The sequence below is a fragment of the Leopardus geoffroyi genome, chromosome B1, assembly GCF_018350155.1.
Source record: "Leopardus geoffroyi isolate Oge1 chromosome B1, O.geoffroyi_Oge1_pat1.0, whole genome shotgun sequence".
NCBI classification, from domain to species: Eukaryota; Metazoa; Chordata; class Mammalia; order Carnivora; family Felidae; genus Leopardus; species Leopardus geoffroyi.
In genome coordinates this window covers 127,176,748-127,196,229 of record NC_059327.1, presented here as the reverse complement: position 1 = coordinate 127,196,229, position 19,482 = coordinate 127,176,748, and the positions used below count along the sequence as shown (strand labels likewise).

Sequence of the window (19,482 nt, the reverse complement as noted above, 5' to 3'; positions counted from 1 at the left end):
GTTTGGGATTCTCTCTCTTTCCCTCTCTCTCTCTGCCCCTCTCCTGCACTCGCACTCTCTCTCTCTCTCTCTCAAAATAAATAAATAAACATTTGAAAAATTGAAAAAAATTCTCTCATCCTCTCCCTCTGCCCCTCCTCCACTCATGCTTGCTCTCTTTCTCAAAATAAAATAAATAAACATTTAAAAAAGGAGCTAACATTTTGCTGCAAGCTAACTAATGTATTTGATCTCTAATATGCTAAATGTTTCTACTTGATTGCCTTGCAGTTGCTGCATGAATGGCGTCTGATGAATGAAATATTGATAATGGTAATGCATATAATACTTCGTGCTTCAAATATTCTTCTAAGTGCTTTCTATGTATTATCTCAGTGAATTTTCACATTACCGTACAACTCAGGCAGTAGTTTTATAGACAAATAATTATCATTTTATAAATGAGTAAACTGATGGGGCTCCTGGATGGCTCACTTGGTTGGGCATCCGACTTAGGCTCAGGTCATGATCTTGCAGTGAGTTCAAGCCCCGCGTCGGGCTCTGTGCTGACTGCTGGGAGCCTGGGGCCTGCTTCGGATGCTGTGTCTCCCTCTCTCTCTGCCCCTCCCCTGATCATGCTCTGTCTCTCTCTGTCTCAAAAATAAAAATAAAAACATTAAAAAAAAAATGAATGAGTAAACTGAGACCCAAGGAGCTTAAGTAGTGTGTACAAATTACACAGGTAGTATATCATGGAATTTAAGAGCCCATACATACAACCATTATGCTATAATGCTTTTTTGGTAATGTTTATTTATTTTTGAGGGACAGAGCACAAGTGGTGCTCTGAGCTGTCAGCACAGAGCGTGATGTGGGGCTCAAACCTACAAGCCATAAGATCACGACCTGAGCCGAAGTCGGACGCTTAACCAACTGAGCCACCCAGGTGCCCCAATGCTATAATGCTTTTTAAAAATACAGATCTTTGTCTCTGCCACTAGCTTGGATCATTAGCACAGAAACACTGTTTATTTACATAGTTGCATGTGTCTAATTTTGACGAATTTTTAATGTGCTATGTGAAGTTAATAGTAAAGAGAAGTAAATAAACATTGTAATGATAGAATTTTATTAAATAGAATAGCTTAATTTCACAATCAAAGTTTGTCTCATAATTTGTGACTTTTTCAGTATGTATGATTGACATATGAGAAATTCCTTAAGCATTAAAGTGAGCTCCAGAAGCCTCAAACCTGTAACACTCTCTTTTTTGCTGTAGTTTCTTATCTGCAAGGCGAGAAAATTAGATTCAATATGATTAGTGCATACTCTTAAATAGTTACATTATTTTTTGTTATTATCTTAACTTTTATCATTGAAAAAAAAAACCCTCTCTCTTCCTCCCTCTCCCCTCCACGTTTCTATCTCAGCTGTTTGCTCTTATCATAAACATGACATGCTGTAAGACATGAACAAGTGTGTACTTAAGCAAAATAGTTATTTCCTTAACTTGACTCACCAAGGCACCCTAGAGATTAATACTCTTGTGATTTCACAGGTCTCTTGCGCATGTGAATTTCCATGAGATTCTATTCAACTAGGGTAACTAAGAAGAAAGAACAATGTTCCTCTATACAAGGTGGGTTTTGCATTGTCCCACACATAGCCCGCTGATGGCCGTGGGATGGCAAAGTCATCTTCATTAGACGGAATTTAATAGTGAATCAAAGTTCTTGTGGAGAATAGACTGATCTAAACTTTAGCCTCCCTTGGGTCCTGCTGAAAGATTAGAGGGAAAGAGTAGGGCCTTAGTAAGTTGAATGTATCAGATTGTTTTTCACTAATAGTTCTCTTGTAAAACTCTGAAAACCACCCAGTTTAACCCTTAAAAAAGGGGGGGAAAGCAAAAGGAGTGGTGTAGGGGAGGGGAGGAAACTCAGGTAGCATACCACAGGCATTGATTTTTGAGATGTTCTGTTTTCCCAGTAGCAAGTTCCACAGTTTGGAGTATGTGCACATGACCAAACTTTGTCTATCAAAAGGAAAACAGTTTTCTTGCTACATATAATCGCCCCTGCCATATGTCACAATGCTGTAATTTCATAGGGTTTACAAAATTTAATTGCCTTTCAGTTTTGCTCTATGATTAGAGATTCTAAGACTCAATCCAAGAATGCAGTTATGTGATAAAATCTTTTCACAAATATCCTGAATCCAGGAAGAGTTACAGGTAGAAGAAAAAAGAGAAGCCAGCACAGGTAAAATGTATCAACCAGCACCTGTAGGGCAGGATCAGACATAGTTAACAAGAAAAAAGGAAGGAGAAACAAATGTGTTAGGTGATCTTTAGTTTAAAGAAATCTCTGTTGGGCAACTGGGCATTTTGCTCCTTGCCTTTTATTTCCAACTTCCTTTCAAAGAATTCGTTAAGTGAAAAGAGAGATGATGGCAGCTCAGTATATCAAAGCTCAGTTATCAGTTGGCTTATTCTAGTATCTTTGGTCTTTTGTGGATGCCTTATGATGTGTTGTACGGTAACACTGGAAAGTCAATCTCATACCAGCGATTGCCACATGAACGTTAAGGAGTCTGAAAAAAAATCACAAAATAGAAATAGTTGCTGTCTCAGGTATAAAGTGGCACTGATAAGAATGAATGTATCCAAAAAGATTTGGGTAGGTTTCTTTTTTCTTTTTTTGGAGGGAGGGGTGCAAAAGAGATTGACTTATTATTCAGTAGGGTGAGAAGGAAAGTCTAAGAGAAAGAAAAAGACATAATAGAGACTGCTCCATTGTCAACTCTTTCAGGATTGGCCCTGAGCATGTTATCCTGATCACGGACAGAAGTAAAAAGCTTACTACTACTCCGAAGAGATCTGTTTCCTTTATGTAACATCTTTAGTCTTAAAAATTCACGAGAGCTATTAAAATTAAACTTTTCCTTAAAATCAAAGTACACTTCTTGGGGGATAAAGGTACTTTTCCTAAATCTGTAATAGGAAGACTTTAGAAACTCTTGAAAGATGGCATACTAGTCAGCAGGAGACACATTCACTGGGATCCTAAAGAGAATTGAATAAAGGTACTATTTTTCAAAGGAAGAGATGGTGAGTCAGCCAGGAACTAGCAACAGCAGGAAACCGTTAACCACTGTAAGACTTAGGGCAAATGGAAGAAGCTATGTTTCCGGACTAAGTGAGAGCTCACCCACGTGAGACGGACACAACCACAGAGCAAAAGCCAGAGGAGAGGGAAGAAATAACCCGACCTTCTTCTCCTCCTGTCCATTTATTTCCTGCTGTGCCTCTGGTAGCCAAACCCCTCCAGAAGCCAGAATGAGCTTAGTGCCACTGTCTTCGAGAATGGGAACCTTCCTTTTCACTGGCCTATGGCACAGATCAAAGCAAAGACAAAAAGAAAATTGATGCTGGAGTTTGCAGATGTATGACTAACTGAGACATTGAAAGAAAAATCACTAACGGAGGAGCAAGAAAGCCAAGATAGTCTGAACTGCAGTTTTCAATGCATGAGAAGTTGATTTCCTGTGGCTAAGACTTTATTCCTGATTGTAGCATCACTAATGATCTTTCAACTGTGATGGATCATAGGTTTAAGGCAATTCACCTGCAGGAAAAATACTTTAGAAAGAAAATGCAAAAACAAAAACAGATTGTGTGAGATTTTCTTTAGGATGACTCTATAACAATGACAGGTATAATCTGTTTTATTCTAGTTAACCATATTAATTCTTATTTTTATTTTGGTATATCTGTATGAGGTAGTATGATGTATTTTCTTCAAAATCACTTTGATTTACTCCTTGGAATGTTTTAACAATGAGCAGCATTGCATATTCATTTTAGTCTGGAAATTTCTAACAGGGAAGAATACTGCAATGAAATTAACATTTAGAAGAAATCGTTCCTCAGGAGATAGAAAATATATCATGCATTATAACATTTTAGGGCTTGAAAAGAACTTTTAAAGATCAATCTAAAATTTTTATTTTACAAGTGATGACAAAAGATGTAGTTGTAGTTTCCCCATAGCAACACATCTCTGGTTTTCAGCAAAGATCAGAACCCACGTCTCCTGACTTCCCCCATCTGTTTTACCCACCTTCCCATGGTGAAATTCCCATTTATATTCCTATTATATAGGAGAACCGATCTTGTTTCAATGAATTCCTAAATCTGCCTGTCCAAAAATTCACTGAAAATACATACCTACCACCTTAATATTTCTCAGCCAAGATTTGAAGATACCATCAGAGAGCAAGAAGGGGTATCCTTGTGGATTTCCCGAAGCTCTGGGAGCTGCCTGCACTCTCTCTGTGAGCTGCACGCTCTCTGAGCGTCTCTCTGTGGACTTTGGTTCTATCATAATCCATTAGCCAACTGTCCATTTAGAGGCTCAAGTTCCATTGTCCTCAAATTTTGTCCAAGAAAATTGAGTTCATTATTTTGCAAGACCAATAAATGAAGGAGTTATAGCTTGCTGTGTTTTAACTCCATGAAAGAAACTGTCATAGCCCACAGAGAATTTCCTGGATATAAATCATTTTTTTTTTACTGTTGGTTCTGTCTTGTCCCTTCTCTATCACACTATAATTACTTAATCTGATCACTTGCTATTCCTATTTCCTCTTTAATATCTGTAATTTTTAATCTATGTTGTCTTGCTCTATTATACTTCCCTGTAGTAAGCAATGACACATAAAAAAAAGGACCCAGCCTTGTAGGCAGGTGTGTGCTTCCTATGTGCTCACAGATAGGTCACTGAAAGTCCATGCAAATTAGGGTACTTCATGGAGCAGCGGAATTTCATCTGGCAAGCAGGTGTGTTATAGAAGAGAACTATAAATGACTTGGTTTGAATGATGGCTATTGGTGTTCCTCTATGCTTTATTCTTGCAGTTCACCTAATGGGTCATGTTCTTCACATCTGAACTCTACAAACATGGCCATGGAAACCTCTTGTCTAATGTTGCACTAGATGGGGTATTGATCTTCCTAGGACAAGAAGATCGCCAAGTGTTCTTTCTCCATTTCTCTCAAAATAAAGATTTGAAAATTTTATAAATGAAATAATTATTCAAGGACTATAGGAATTTAAATTATTTGGCCTCTGACAATAAAAGCTTAGGAAAGCTTTAGTCTTTTACTATAAGAGATTATAAAAGTAAAATAAATTAATATGTGTTAAGGCAGGCAGTATGTGACATATAGTTTTCAAAAACAATCCCTGAAATCAGAATAGTATTACATTTTAAAAATATATCACCATAGATTTTAAGAAGTAAAATAGATATACATCGTTCTAGTATACCTTAACTTCTTGCTTTTTAAAAAGTAGGTGGGAAAATCTGTAGTTCTCAACTGTTTATCTGTGGACTAGGGCCCATCTATCACAAAGATTTAACTAGTCAATATTGAAAAGAGAAAATAATATTAAGGACAAAGTAGAGTGTTTTGGGGTGAGGGCAGAAGGAACTGTAAAATGCCAACCTTCCTTTCCTAGGGTAAGACCCTACTTTCCTCTGGGATTTTGCCATTCCTACTCTGAGGTAAACCATTGTGGCAATAGATAGTAGCTGAACTGAAGTACCTCTTCCTGGAGTCTGTTGTGTCTGTCTTCTCCTGGGAAGCAGACCTATGATGGGATTCTCTTAGGGAAAATGCCTGTGTAAGAGAAAATGGGGAAAGGGCCAGAAAAGGCTGGGAGAGTCATGGGAATGTGATATAATTCGGACACGCGCGAAGTGGGGAGAAAGGGAGGCATACTAGACTGTTGTGCCCCATCCAGGAGTCCTTGAGGCAAAAGTAGCCATCAAAGTGGACCCGTATCTCCCCAGCGTTGTCTTGCCTTGGTATTCCTGCCCCCTCAGGATGTGCTGGGCAGCATGGGGGAAGCATGCCAGAGCCAGCAGCTGGGGCCCTTGGTTCATGAACTTCCCTGGAGTCTGAGGTCTGCAAGGCACATTCTCATGGCCACCACAACTAGCTGTGGCTTTTTAATCTTTCACACCTATTATACCTGAGAATTAGGACTTTCATCCCTTTCTCCCTTGATAAAACTTTTAGACCATTCTTCTTCTACTTTTTAAAAACAAAACGATAAGAGACTCTTAAAAACTGAGAACAAACTGAGGGTTGATGGGGGGGTGGGAGGGAGGGGAGGGTGGGTGATGGGTATTGAGGAGGGCATCTTTTGGGATGAGCACTGGGTGTTGTATGGAAACTAATTTGACAATAAATTTCATATATTGATAAAAAAAAAAAAGAGTCAAGCTAATAAACAGTGAAATCAAAAAGTCAAAAAAAAAAAGCTCAGAAAGAAAAATAAATAAATAAATAATAAAATGAAAAGCTCAGAAAGAGAAAAAAAAAAAAACAAATGAAACTTGTAACAAAGCCTGGCAGTTTTCAGGCTCACGCCATTCAACTAGTCCATCTTCTGAGCCCTCCTCCTCAGTCACTGAACTTTGACATCTGGCTGTTGGTCTTGCTCACTTTAATCCTTGCCAATATATCAGGCAAATTCAATACCCGGGCCTCTCAGTTCCTCATCTTCTCCATCATCCATGACATCTTCCTTTCCCTCTCTTCTCCACACCCTCAAAGACTTGTTCAAATAGTACATTCTCACAGAAGCCTTCTTAGAATCCCGACTACATGGGATCCTCCTGTCCTCTACTTCATACTAACAGTTACTGACCGTGGGAACAAGCCCCAGATGAAAAATATTATGCACCTAGGGTGCTTTTTCTTGGCCGTTATTGTTAAACTGTATTCTTACAGAGCACAATCAGGATGTGGCCTGAATGTGGCCTCATATATGAGCTGGACTTAAAACAGGACCCTGGCTCCGAAGAGCGCCAGGGAGCTGCCTGGGTTGCCTGACAATATCTACGAACAAGGACAAGGCCCTTCTAATCAATCAGGATGAGGCATTTTTTTCCCCCTTTCCCTCATTAGCGTATTGGTTGGAGTGGGCACCTAAAAGGGAACTTTATATGAGCAAGGCCTCCCATCTCTTCCTGAGCCCAGCGTAACTGACCTCTCTGTTAGTGCTGTGTGTCCCTTCAGCGAGAGCTGGACACCCAACAAAGCCTTGCCTGTGCCTTTGACTTTTGGGTCTGGCTTCTTTTCTATTCTTGTAGGACCAGAAAACCCGACTCCAGTAACAATCTGTGATGCTCATTCAAAGCCAGTGACAGTTTTTGGAAGTATCTGTTTATTCCTGTGATTGGATTACTATCTTTTCTCTACCGTAGATTCTAAGTTCTATGAGGGCCAGTTTGATCTATTTTGATTCTCAGCACCTGCAAATTACCTGGCACATAGTAGATATTCAGTACATATTCCCTATATAACTAAATGATTCCCTGACTATATGCAGAAATGAATGAGTAGATTTGAATTGTGATGCATTGAATTGAATAAATATATCAATGGATGTTGTTGCCAAGGCTTATGTCTGTCTACATTTGAAACATATGTAGTTATCAATGTAATTAAAAACTTCAGAAGAATTAAAATTTTCTTTCATTATTTTATATCCTGTGACAAATTTTATCAGTTCAAAAAATTACACTTAGGGGAACCTGGGATGGCTCAGTCTGTTAAGCATCCGATTCTTGATTTCAGCCCAGGTCATGATCCCATGGCTGTGGGATCAAGCCCCTGCTTCAGGCTCCACATTGAGCATAGATCCTGCTTAAAATTCTGTCTCCTTTGCTCTTCCCCAACCCCCCACCCCCACCCCGGCTCACACACACGCTTTCTCTCCAGAAAAATAATACACTTGATTTTATCATCAAAATCACTTTGGATATGTTTTTTATTTTAAACTCTGAATATCTTGACCACAGTGCTCTTTACAATTCATCTAAGGTTTCCTTGAAGATCATAACACGGGGTCTTGTACATAATAGAATTTATTATATGGCATTAATTTGCAATGCATTAATTCAGCTTCTCTAAATTCTGATATTTTGTTCTTCCTAATAAAACTAACCCTCTGTCTGATTTTCTCTTCCTCATTTATTTCCACTGAGAGACATAGTTAAATTGACTTTTACTTATATTTTGGGATTTATTTATTCATAAGAACTTTTTAAAGAATGCATCCATTTCTAATCTTTTTTTTTGCTTGCTTTTTATTTTTCTGAATTATTAGGCTTTGATTTTTATTTTGCGTTTGTTTTATTTTTTCAGGATTTAATTACAATTAAGTCTAACGACTTAAATGTAGGTTTTCTATAAATGCTTCAGGAGATTTTTTTAAACATGGGTGGAAGGGGGCACTACTTAAAAAGTATACGATTGTTGGGGCACCTGGGTGGCTCAGTCAGTTGAGTGTCCAACTTCGGCTCAGGTCATGATCTCACAGTTTGTGAGTTCAAGCCCCACATCGGGCTTGCTGCTATCAGCACAGAGCCTGCTTCAGATCTCCTGTTCCCCTCTCTCCTTGTCCCTCCCCTGCTCCCGCACGTGCTCTCTCTCAAAAATAAGTTTATAAAAACATTAAACAAAACTTTTAAAGAGTATACTATTGTCAAAAATTCAGAAATAACAAATATTAAAACCATGACTCACCAAAGTATTAATTAGTAGAAATTGATTGACTGATACACACTGAAAAGACAATTTACAAAGCAGTAGCATACTCAAACCAAAGCATGGAATGAGGCTTAGGTATATTGGTTATAAAGCAACTTATATAGTGATAAAGCAGAGACTGTTTATTCTTCATAGTGATTGATTATGGTAGGATTTTCTTAAATGACAGGGAATTGATCAGTGGTTACCTCATACCAACCTTGGAAAACAGTTTGTTTTGCTTACGATTTTCAGAAGGATAAGCAAGAAATGACCCATAATAAGTTAGCCTTGCAAAATAAACAAAATTAAGCTTTGCTTCTATGACTAAACTGGCTTTGCCTTCTCAGGGAACTTTCAAGGCTGGTCTCTGTTTTTTATTTTAACGATAGTTTAATCAGTTTTCCATATTTAATTTACATTTTCTGTTTGAAATTATCTTTTTTAACAGTTTTACATATTAAATCAAAATCTTTGGGGCGCCTGGGTGGCTCAGTCGGTTGAGCAGCCGACTTCGGCTCAGGTCACGATCTCGCGGTCTGTGAGCTCAAGCCCCGCATCGGGCTCTGTGCTGACAGCTCGGAGCCTGGAGCCTGTTTCCGATTCTGTGTCTCCCTCTCTCTGACCCTCCCCCGTTCATGCTCTGTCTCTCTCTGTCTCAAAAATAAATAAACATTAAAAAAAATTTTAAATCAAAATCTTTAAATTTGATTGGCATGTTAAAAATGTTGCCTTTGAAGTAAAAGTGTTCTGCTCTTATTCTTGGCGTTTCCCCCAGGTTTAATAGTAAAATGATTGTTTTATCCTTCTATCTTATTTTAATCTATTTTCTCCTTTAATTTAGTCTAGCATTTCACAATGACTTTGGTCTCAGTACCTCTTTATGCTCTTAAAAAGCAATGATGATCCCAAAGCTCTTTTGATTATGTGAGCTATATCTATCCATATTTACAACCCTAGAAATTAAAACTGAGAAACATTTAAGGTATTTATTCATTCATTTAAATATAACAATAAACCCCTTATACATTAACATATATAATTATTTTAATAAAAATGAGTTGTATTTTTCCAAGACAAAAAATAGTGAGAAGAGTAGCATTGATTTACATATTTAAAAATCTCTTAATAGAAAACATTCTCAAGAGACTAGGCTGGTGGTTATGAGGGGCTTGGAGGTAAGGGAAAATGGGAGATGCTGGTCAAAGTGTACAAACTTCAAGTTATAAGCTGAGTAAGTCCTGGGGATCTAATGTACAGTGTAATAACCATAGTTAGCAGTATTTAGTATTATTTACATGAAAGTTGCTAAAAGAGCAGATCTTAAATGGTTTCACCACAAAGAAGAAATGGTAAGTATGTGTTACGATGGATGGGGTGTTAGCTAAAGTTAAGCTGTTAATCAGTTTGCAACATGTAAGTGTATCAGAACAACACATTGCACACTTTAAACTTGTACAACATTGGGGTACCTGGGTGGCCTAGTCGGTGAAGCATCCAACTTCGGCTCGTGCCATGATCTCATGGTTTGTGAGTTCAACCCCCGCGTCGGGCTCTGTGCTGGCAGCTTGAGCCTGGAGACTGCTTTAGATTCTGTGTCTCCCTCTCTGCCCCTCCCCTGCTCATGCTCCGTCTCTGTCTCTCTCAAAACTAAAACATTAAAAAAAATTTTTTAACTTGTACAGTGTTATATGTCGATTATATCTCAATGAAGCTAGGAAAAATAAAAAATTTAAAAATTTTAAATCACTAATGTTAAAAAAAAAAGCTGTTTCAAATCATGCTAAAAGGTCAAGCAAATGAGGAATAAGCATTGACCATTGAACTTAGCAATGTAATCCTGGTCATACTGTTAATTCATCACCTCTCTCTCCTAAGCAATTAAATTTTCAGTTAGGCACTTCAAAAATATAGAAGATGTTCTAATCCAACAGAACCTATATGCCACAGTAATCTTGAGGGTGGTCTGCCCTCACTTCTATCTTATCTCACACAGAAAACACTAAGTCAGAAGAAAAAAAAAATCTCAAGCCATATAATTTCCAAACATCTGGTTGGTTCTACATTTCTTAAAACATTACTCTCATTCTTGTGCAACTCTCCAAGTGAAGTTATTCCTAAAATCTTAGTTCCTTTTATCCTCCATATAACTAATAGTGCAATCCGTTTTCCACTGAGGCATGAAGATGAATGGACTTTTGACTCAAGACTTTCAGGTTATGCAACCTTATGAATGATTTCTTTACAGATCAGCATAAAACATCATTAGAGATTACATTAAACTTACATTCGTTGAATCACAGGATACCTCTATAAATAATTAAATACTTAATTGATATATTTTTTAAATGTTTATTTATTTTCAGAGAGAGAATAAGAATGTTGGGGGAGAAGGGCAAAGAGAGAGGGAGAGAGAGAATCTGAAGCAGGCTCTGGGCCATCAGCACAGAGCCCAATGCAGGGCTTGATCCCACAAACCCAAGATCATGACCTAAGCCAAAATCAAGAGTTGACCCTTAACCAACTGAGCCACCCAGATGCCCCAATATATATTTTTAAACTAAGTAAAAATATGAAAAGTTTTAAACCTACTTTCATTACCATGAATACATTTTCAAGAAAGTGTTTTCAACAATTTATTAATAAAAGACCCAATTTACCAATAATTTACAAATAGTTTAAAGTACATCAAATATATGAAATGCAAAATATAATAATGATAAATAAAATAATATGCAATTATTTTAACTTCTTGGTTATTTTATTTATAAAATTATTTTACAGTCCTGGGGCACCTGGCTGGCTCAGTCAATAGAGCATGTGACTCGATCCCAGGGGTGAGTTCAAGCCCCACCTTGGGCATGGAGCCTACTTAAAAAAATAAAATAAATAAGTTTCTAGTCCTTATATATTTGCATAGAAAGGTGTCCACAATACATTATTGTGGGGGGAAAAGCAAGTCATAGAATAGTATGATTAGTGTTATCCCATTTGAAACTTTAAAAAATCTGTATACATATGTATGTCTAAAAATATATGGGAGAAAACTAGGAGAATACATGCCATATTATTGACTTTATTTATAGCCCTAGTAAGGGATTAGGAAAAGGGATTGTGTTTTATACACTTCTAATTGTTTGGGATTTACCACTAATAAATATATTTTATATATATTTTTAAATCATTTGATTGTCAGAAATAAAGTTTCTACTTTGGCAAAATATTTATTTTAGTAAATACATGTTTATAACATGTTTTATTAGTAGATACGTGTTTATATGCACATAATTTTTATATAGTAGAATATATTAGTATATATTCTTATTTTGGTAAGAAGAGCATTTTTATTTTTAACAAATTAGAATCAAATTTTAGGACTTTTATTTTCTAGATTTTTAAGTGATAACAGTGGCTTGTGGTGCAAAAGCCACAAGGCTATGACTCACGACTGATCACTAGAGACAGCCTGCATATTTCTCTTAATATAAAATCCTATTATGTAATAATACTCACTGGTTCCCTGAAAATTGAAAGAAAATCTAGTTGCAACAATTTAGTTTTATAAGGTTTTTTTATTCAATTGCATTTTCCAGATTTCTTTTTAGTTGGACTGAGGTACATAAAGATTCTGTTCCACCGCTCTTAGTTCAACATGTTCATTTTCCAGTAGGTCTCTATAAGGATGATGAGAAAGAGATTTATGTCTAGTGCCACTTTGTTCTAAAAAATGAGCTAATTGTCACAAATATGCACACAATACCTCAAGTTACCAATTACTTTCACCACACATCCAAATATGTTTACTGTGTATTATTGGTTTATTCTTTTCTTTTTTTTAAACAACTCTCATCTTTACTATTCTACATGAGACCTTTGTCTCAATGTTTTTAGTTTACCTTGAAAAAAACTGTGTCAAAAGCAAAGTGAAATGGCTGACAGATCATGTTAACCCGGACAAAGCAGCATCTAACAGAAAACCTTTAACCTGTGCAAAGTCAACTTGCATCCATTCACCTGTGAGAATAAGGAGTCAACGTGTCTGATGCTAGAAATCTAGCAGGTTCTTTGTGCCAAGAACCAAGCACAAGTAGAAATGTAGCAGAGAAAAGGCATGCAATCAGCTGTAACTAACTAAATTCATCCTTTCAAAGAAGAATTACTTTGAATTCCAATCCAGACAGCTCAGTCTTGTAGACCGGGGGCGATTTTGAGGAGTGGGCTCATGGGAGTATGACTCTCTAACTCATCATAGTGGACCTCAATGGACTAGCCTCTGACTCAGCCACAGTAAAATTACATACTGTGTTTCACGCTAATTAAAATAAGTTGGCAGTAGCAATTTTACTGAAATTCTAGCTAACCTAAAGCACAAGGAAATCGTAATATGCCATTTTCCTTACCTAATAAACAGGAACCAAGGCCATTTCTAGATGAAGTAGTGCTCAGATCATTGATTATGCTCCATAAGCCAAATAATAAGCATCTTTTAAATTATCTAACATGAGAAATATTGTTCAGACACACCAGATTTTGCTGAAAGGAAGGAAGGCACTTTTTCTTTTTTCTCTATAGTGAAGTCAGTAAATATTTACTATGATATACAGAACATTCTGCTAACCATTGAATCTAGGTTGAGGTACGAACTATTTACGGTTTTCTCTCTGTACCTGTCAAATATTTTCGTCAGTGAAACATGGCCTAAGTCATCTTTTCAGAACAATATTTTACCTTGCAAATAAATAGTCTCCTGTATAAAAAGTATATATATTCTTCTTACAAGTGAGCTGATTAAAACTTGCAATATCTTCACCTTTCTGCTTCTTTTATGGGGAGGATCTATACGTTTTATTCTGGAAATATTCATTCAGATCATTTTCTAGTTGGTGAAGCTCTGATTTTAAATATTTGACCATGTCAAACTCAGAAATAGATTTACTAAATGGTACCCTGTGCCTATTTCCTTCTCAAAATGTACCAGTAGGGGAGCGCTTCTGTGGCTCTGTTGGTTAAAGGTCCGACTTTGGCTCAGGTCATGAGCTCAGGTTTCGTGTGTTGGAGCCTGCGTCCAGCTCTGTGCTCACAGCTCAGAGCTTGGACCTGCTTCAGATACTGTCTCTATCTCTCTCTGCCCCTCCCCCGCTCTCTCTCTCTCTCTCTCTCTCAAAATATAAATAAACATTTAAAAAAAAATTTAAATGTACCAGTAGGAGTTTCATCAGGAAAATAGGAAAGCAGAAACTGCTCTAGATATTTCAATCAGGAAACAGGTAATTCCTAGGAAAAAAAGGCTCAGAGAAGACTGCTGCAAAATCTCACATTTGCAAAAGCCCGCGCGTCTGCCTGCTGCTGCCTAAGAAAGGAGAACATGGCTTCCGATTCCCTTCCACCTTGCAGATCTGATATGATCTAGTGGAACCAGCTCCTAGTGGAGCTCCTAGTGGAACCAACCCCAGAACATGCATCAGAGATTCTGGGAATGTAGTTTCCGAGTGTCCTACCATCCCCAAACAAAGAAGAACATACAAGTGGAAATAATGCTAAATTGCTAACAGATAACGTGTAGGTAGGAGGTGGGATTGAGGCAAATTCTGTCCCAGTGATACTGTCCAAAAACATTTGAGCTGTGATTTAACAGCTCATGCTACAATTACTGAGGTGAATGATAGTTACAGTATAATCCACTCGCCGTTACCCTTTTAGAAAATTTTGCTCCTTTTTTCCTCCCACTTTTACTTCTTTGGCCACTTGGATAGGAAATTTTAATTTCATAAATACTGACTTCAATGATTTAACAGATAAAAACCATATGCTAAATTACTATATATCTGTATCTGTACTACTCTATACCTATGGAGAACATACTAGGTGCCAGGCATTGTGCAGGAAGTCACTGTGTGGGTTACAGAGATAGTCCCTGCCTTTCAAGTGCTTACAATTATTAGGAGGCAAAACGAAAATACAAGCAATATAACTCAAGGCAGTTTGCGTGCAATTAACAAAAGGCAGAGAAAGAATTAGAGCAGGAGAGATTCCTAGAAGATGATGATGAGTGATTGAAGAGAGTCATGGGGAGGAAATGCTCTTTGAGGTGTAAGGATTCTGACAGATGGAAATGGAGTGAGGCACATGGTGAGACAATTTTCCAGAATGAGCAAAGTGAAAAGGGTGAATAACTTGCTAGAATTAGACTAGAAACAGATACCATGAATGCAGATGATACAGGGGTGGGCAGTATTGCAAAGGAAGCAGCCCATGTGGGGACTTCAGCCCACAAAAGACTTAATATGCAAGCCACCTCCAGATAGCATCCCCAATGAGAATGTTGGCCCAGGGTCATTTAAAGTTTCCAATTGTTCAAAAGAAGGTGAAAATCCATATTCTAAGGCAAAACCCTTATTTTAAAATGTTAGCATCAAGGGGCCCCTGGGTGGTTCAGTAGGTTGAGCGTCTGACTCTTGATTTTGGCTCAGGTCATGATCCCAGGGTTGTGGGATCAAGCCCCATGTCGAGCTCTGCAATGAGCACAGAAACTGCTTGAGATTCTCTCTCTCTCTCTCTCTCTCTCTCTCTCTCTCTTCCTCTCTCCCCCTCCCTCAGATCCTCTTCCCTGCTCTCTCTCTCTCAAATAAAAATGTTAAATAAAATAAAAATTAATAAATAAAAACTAAAACTAAATAAATGTTAGCACCTAATTTTTAAAAATTCAAAAAAAATCCCAAAACAAAAACGAAACTAAAGCCATGTACAATTTAGTATATGTGCTGCCTAAGCAAGCACAAGCCATGTGTAATTTCAATAAAACATATCTATCATCCATATATGGCCCAATGACCATGTATTTGCAGACTTTAGGAGATGCTTCCTGAGGTCCCATCCAAACAATTCTAGTTTCAATCATGAACCTCATTCTCACTGAATAATATATGCTCTAAAATTATGCATATTAAGCATTACCTCAGAAACTTTGTTCGTACGAATTGTATGCCTTTAATTCTTTCATAAAGAACTGTAGAGCTCTGAAGACTTTCATCTGCAAGAGGTCTAAGAGTGAAAAGAAGTAACAAGAAGGAGAAAACTGAAGGAAGACCACAAGAAATGCAAATGCTGTGGACATTTACTGGTGCAACCAATCTTTATCAACCTCTGAGACTGAAGACAACTGCTTCCTTTACTTTTACGAATGGGGAAATGATAATGAAAAGCATTTGTCACAGAGGAAAAATTTTGACTTATCTGGAGTAACAATTATTAGCTACCCTAGCAGAATAATATACTGAATGCTTCTGGTTATTTACAATCCAGTCTACTTGGGGAGCTTGGATGGCTCAGTCGGTTAAGCATCCAATTTCAACTCAGGTCCTGATCACAACTATTATCATATTTTATGACGCCAATCAAACATGCATGAACATCACAGTGACATTATGATTTAGGCCAACGTTTGTAACCATCACTGCAATAATTGGGAGAATTTTGTTCTAATACTGATGCCAAGGCCTCATCCCCAGAGATCCTAACTTAGTAAGTCCAGATTGGGACCCCAGCATCTGTATGTTTTCAGATGCTTTAAAATAATTTTATTATTTAAAAAGTAATTGTTAGGGGCACCTAGGTGGCTCAGTAAGTTAAGCATCTGACTTTGGCTCAGGTCATGATCTCACAGTTTGTGAGTTCGAGCCCCACGTTGGGCTCTGTGCTGACAGCTCAGAACCTGGAGCCTGCCTCAGATTCTGTGTCTCCCTCTCTCTTTGCTCCTCCCTTGCTGGCACTGTCTCTCTCTTTCTCAAAAATAAACATTAAAAAAAAAAAATCCAGCCTACGGTGATATACAGAATCTCCTCTTACATTTGTGGATATTTTTTATTTTTTAAAAATTGAGTATCAACAAATTATTTCTCAAAAACTGTGTGATCATGTTTTCTGCCCATTTCTTCACTGGATTATTTGTTTTTTGGGTGTGGAGTTTGGTGAGTTCTTTAAAGATTTTGGATAATAGCTCTTTGTCCAATATGTCATTTGCAAATATCTTTTCTCATTCCGTTGGTTGACTTTTAGTTTTGTTGATTGTTTCCTTTGCAGTGCAGAAGCTTTTTATCTTCCTGAGATCCCAATAGTTCATTTTTGCTTTTAATTCCCTTGCCTTTGGAGGTGTCATGTAAGAAATTGCTGCAGCTGAGGTCAGAGAGGTCCTTTCCTGCTTTCTCCTCTAGGGTTTTGATGGTTTCCTGGCTCACATTCAGATCCTTTATCCATTTTGAGTTTATTTTTGTAAATCCTGTAAGAAAGTGGTCTAGTTTCGTTCTTCTGCATGTTGCTGTCCAGTTCTCCCAGCACCATTTGTTAAAGAGACTGTCTTTTTTCCATTGGACATTCTTTCCTGCTTGGTCAAAGATTAGTTGGCCATACTTTTGTGGGTCCAGTTCTGGGTTCTCCATTCTATTCCCTTGGTCTATGTGTTCTGTTTTTGTGCCAATACCATGCTGTCTTAATGATTTTCTTAAAAAGTGAGAATAAACTGAAGGTTGATGGGGGGTGGGAGGGAGGGGAAAGTGGGTGATGTGCATTGAGGAGGGCACCTGTTGGGATGAGCACTGGGTGTTGTATGAAAACCAATTTGACAATAAACTTCATATAAAAAAAAACTGTGTGATCATACCCTTTAACATGACAGGAAAAAGGATACTAACAGGGCACATGTCAGTAAGTGAAATGAGTGCCTAAAAAGTAACCTTAGTGTTGTCTTGCTCTCCAAGCAGTTTTAAACAAAGCTGAATGCTGTACCAGTGAAATATATTAGCTCTCTTTTTTGCAAGAAACGTCACAAAAGAAGCAAAAAGTAACACAAGCCACTATATAAAGAAAGTTTCTACTTTCATTCAAACAGGCAAATGTTAATATTGAATTGTCTACGTTAATACCTCTGATCATGTAAGTCTTATGTGTGACATCTGCCACCAGGGGAAATCATGTTCATCCATTTCAAGGTACGCTAGGGCTCCTCAGGGGAATCTCCTTTCATAGGGCCGTTCTATATCCTTAGAAAACATTTCAAACTAGAAACTTTGATAGATATTCTAACTGAGCTGTTCCCAGTAGTGGTGTTTTTCAATAACATAGTAGAGTACCTAATGGAACGTAATGAAAAAGATCAACAATAAAATGGACAATTTCAGAAAAAGAAAAAAAACCCACCTGACAAGGTTTCTTTCTGCTTATGAGTTACCACTTCACAGAGCAAGCACCGTGGAGTGTATGTGAGCATTCATAGTTTCAGCTTCAAAACAAAGAATAAGTCTAAAAAGGTAAAAATGAAAATGTGTGCTGTTCTGCCGCAGTGTAGCTGAGAGTTATAAAGGCCCTGTGAACAATATTGAGTTTGGGGTGGTACAATCACATCACCAAAGATTTACCTTCACTCTGTAAACTCAATATAGGGCAATAACAGTCTATTACAAGCAGAGCAATACAACATCAAAGGAATGTTTAAAAGAACTAGACAGAACCTTTAAATCACCAGAATTGAGTTATCTTCCCCCAAAGGAAGCACCATGGGAGAGATCTTAGCAGGGTTCTTCAAGAGGTATTACTAATTTACCATAAGTTATATTTAATACATTTTTTAAACGTGTTTGTAATCTCTCTCCACTTTTTAGAACACAGAGCAATAAATTAAAAGAGAAACAGTCCCCAAAGAGCAAGGGAGTGGGAGAAAAAATGACAAGAGTTTTATTCTGGGGAGGAGGGTTAGCGTTTCAAATAATTCTCCCATAGCTGAAAAGTCTGTGTAAGATCTGTCCTCTCCCACTTTCAAAGAGACTCTTCAAATCTGAACCTAGAGAAAAAATAGTAAATTTTTATTATTTATATTTATAAATTAATCAGTCTTCAAATTCTGTTAAAAACAGGACATTCATAACATTTTAGAAAAATGGTAATAAATTCTCTTTAACATCTCCAGTAGAGAAATAAGCAATTTTATTCCACCTTCTTATGACTAAAACGAACATTTGAGAAGTTGAATTTCTGGTCTAGGTCATGTCAGAAACGGCAGTAGAATTTATTGTGGAGTAGTACTGGTCATTGTTGGCAGTGTGCTTAGTTTAATGACGTTTTGATATATTAGTTTTTTACACATAAAAAGATGTTAATTCCCTGAATGTATTGCAAAGGCTTATTGTTACACATTTTAATCTAAATCCAAGCATTTGTGTTTCCCATGAAAGGCAAATGGAACTATCGAGTATTATCAAAATTTTTCATCATCTGTTAATGTCTCATATTTGCATACATAAAATCATAAATTTCTATATGATACTAATAGAACTGCTCCTCCAATTCTTTCAAAAGTTATACCCTTTTCTGCCTTTTGTTTAGCATTCTGGTTTTGGTTTACGTTATCTTGATTTATACCAGACATATGTATGCAAAGAGATTTTAAGTTCTAGATAATTTGTATCCATACTGGCTTTTCAATACGTTATTATTTTTTTTAAGCGCTGCAAAACACACCCACAACAGGTGCATGAAACTGCCTGTAACACATGCCATATGGGGGAAGTACTAGGGTTTGTCCCTTTTGATATAGAATGGTTTTATTGGTGTCATACTGTGTAAGCTTTTATAATAAATCAGATCATACATGCATTTATACTTATGTAGCTGGTGTTGGGAAATATTTAATTCATGTTTATAATGCTTTTAATTTTATAACCAGCTTCCTAAATGTCTTTACAGTTGACCTTTATGTTAAGATTATTTCCCTTTAAACTTCCCATTTACCAGATAATCTTTTTCAGATATTCGAATTGTGCTGCTGTTTTTCTTTTTTGGGACATGTTCTTCTTCATACTAATACTGTTCACTGAAAGGCAAAATTCTGATTCATATTTTTTATACTCTTG

General features: G+C 37.1%; 1 long non-coding RNA gene across 2 annotated transcripts in view; it reads right to left on the bottom strand.

The window, feature by feature from the left end:
* Window positions 1–1,184: 1,184 nt before the first annotated feature.
* LOC123595279 overlaps window positions 1,185–19,482 on the bottom strand; it is a 194,736-nt gene continuing 176,438 nt past the window's right edge. Inside the window, exon 6 of one of the 2 annotated variants that reach the window (XR_006711106.1) lies at window positions 1,185–1,266. This is a non-coding gene — a long non-coding RNA (uncharacterized LOC123595279). Of the gene's footprint in view, window positions 1,267–18,284; window positions 18,414–19,482 lie in introns of those variants that run through there. The other variant, XR_006711105.1, reaches the window with a different exon arrangement.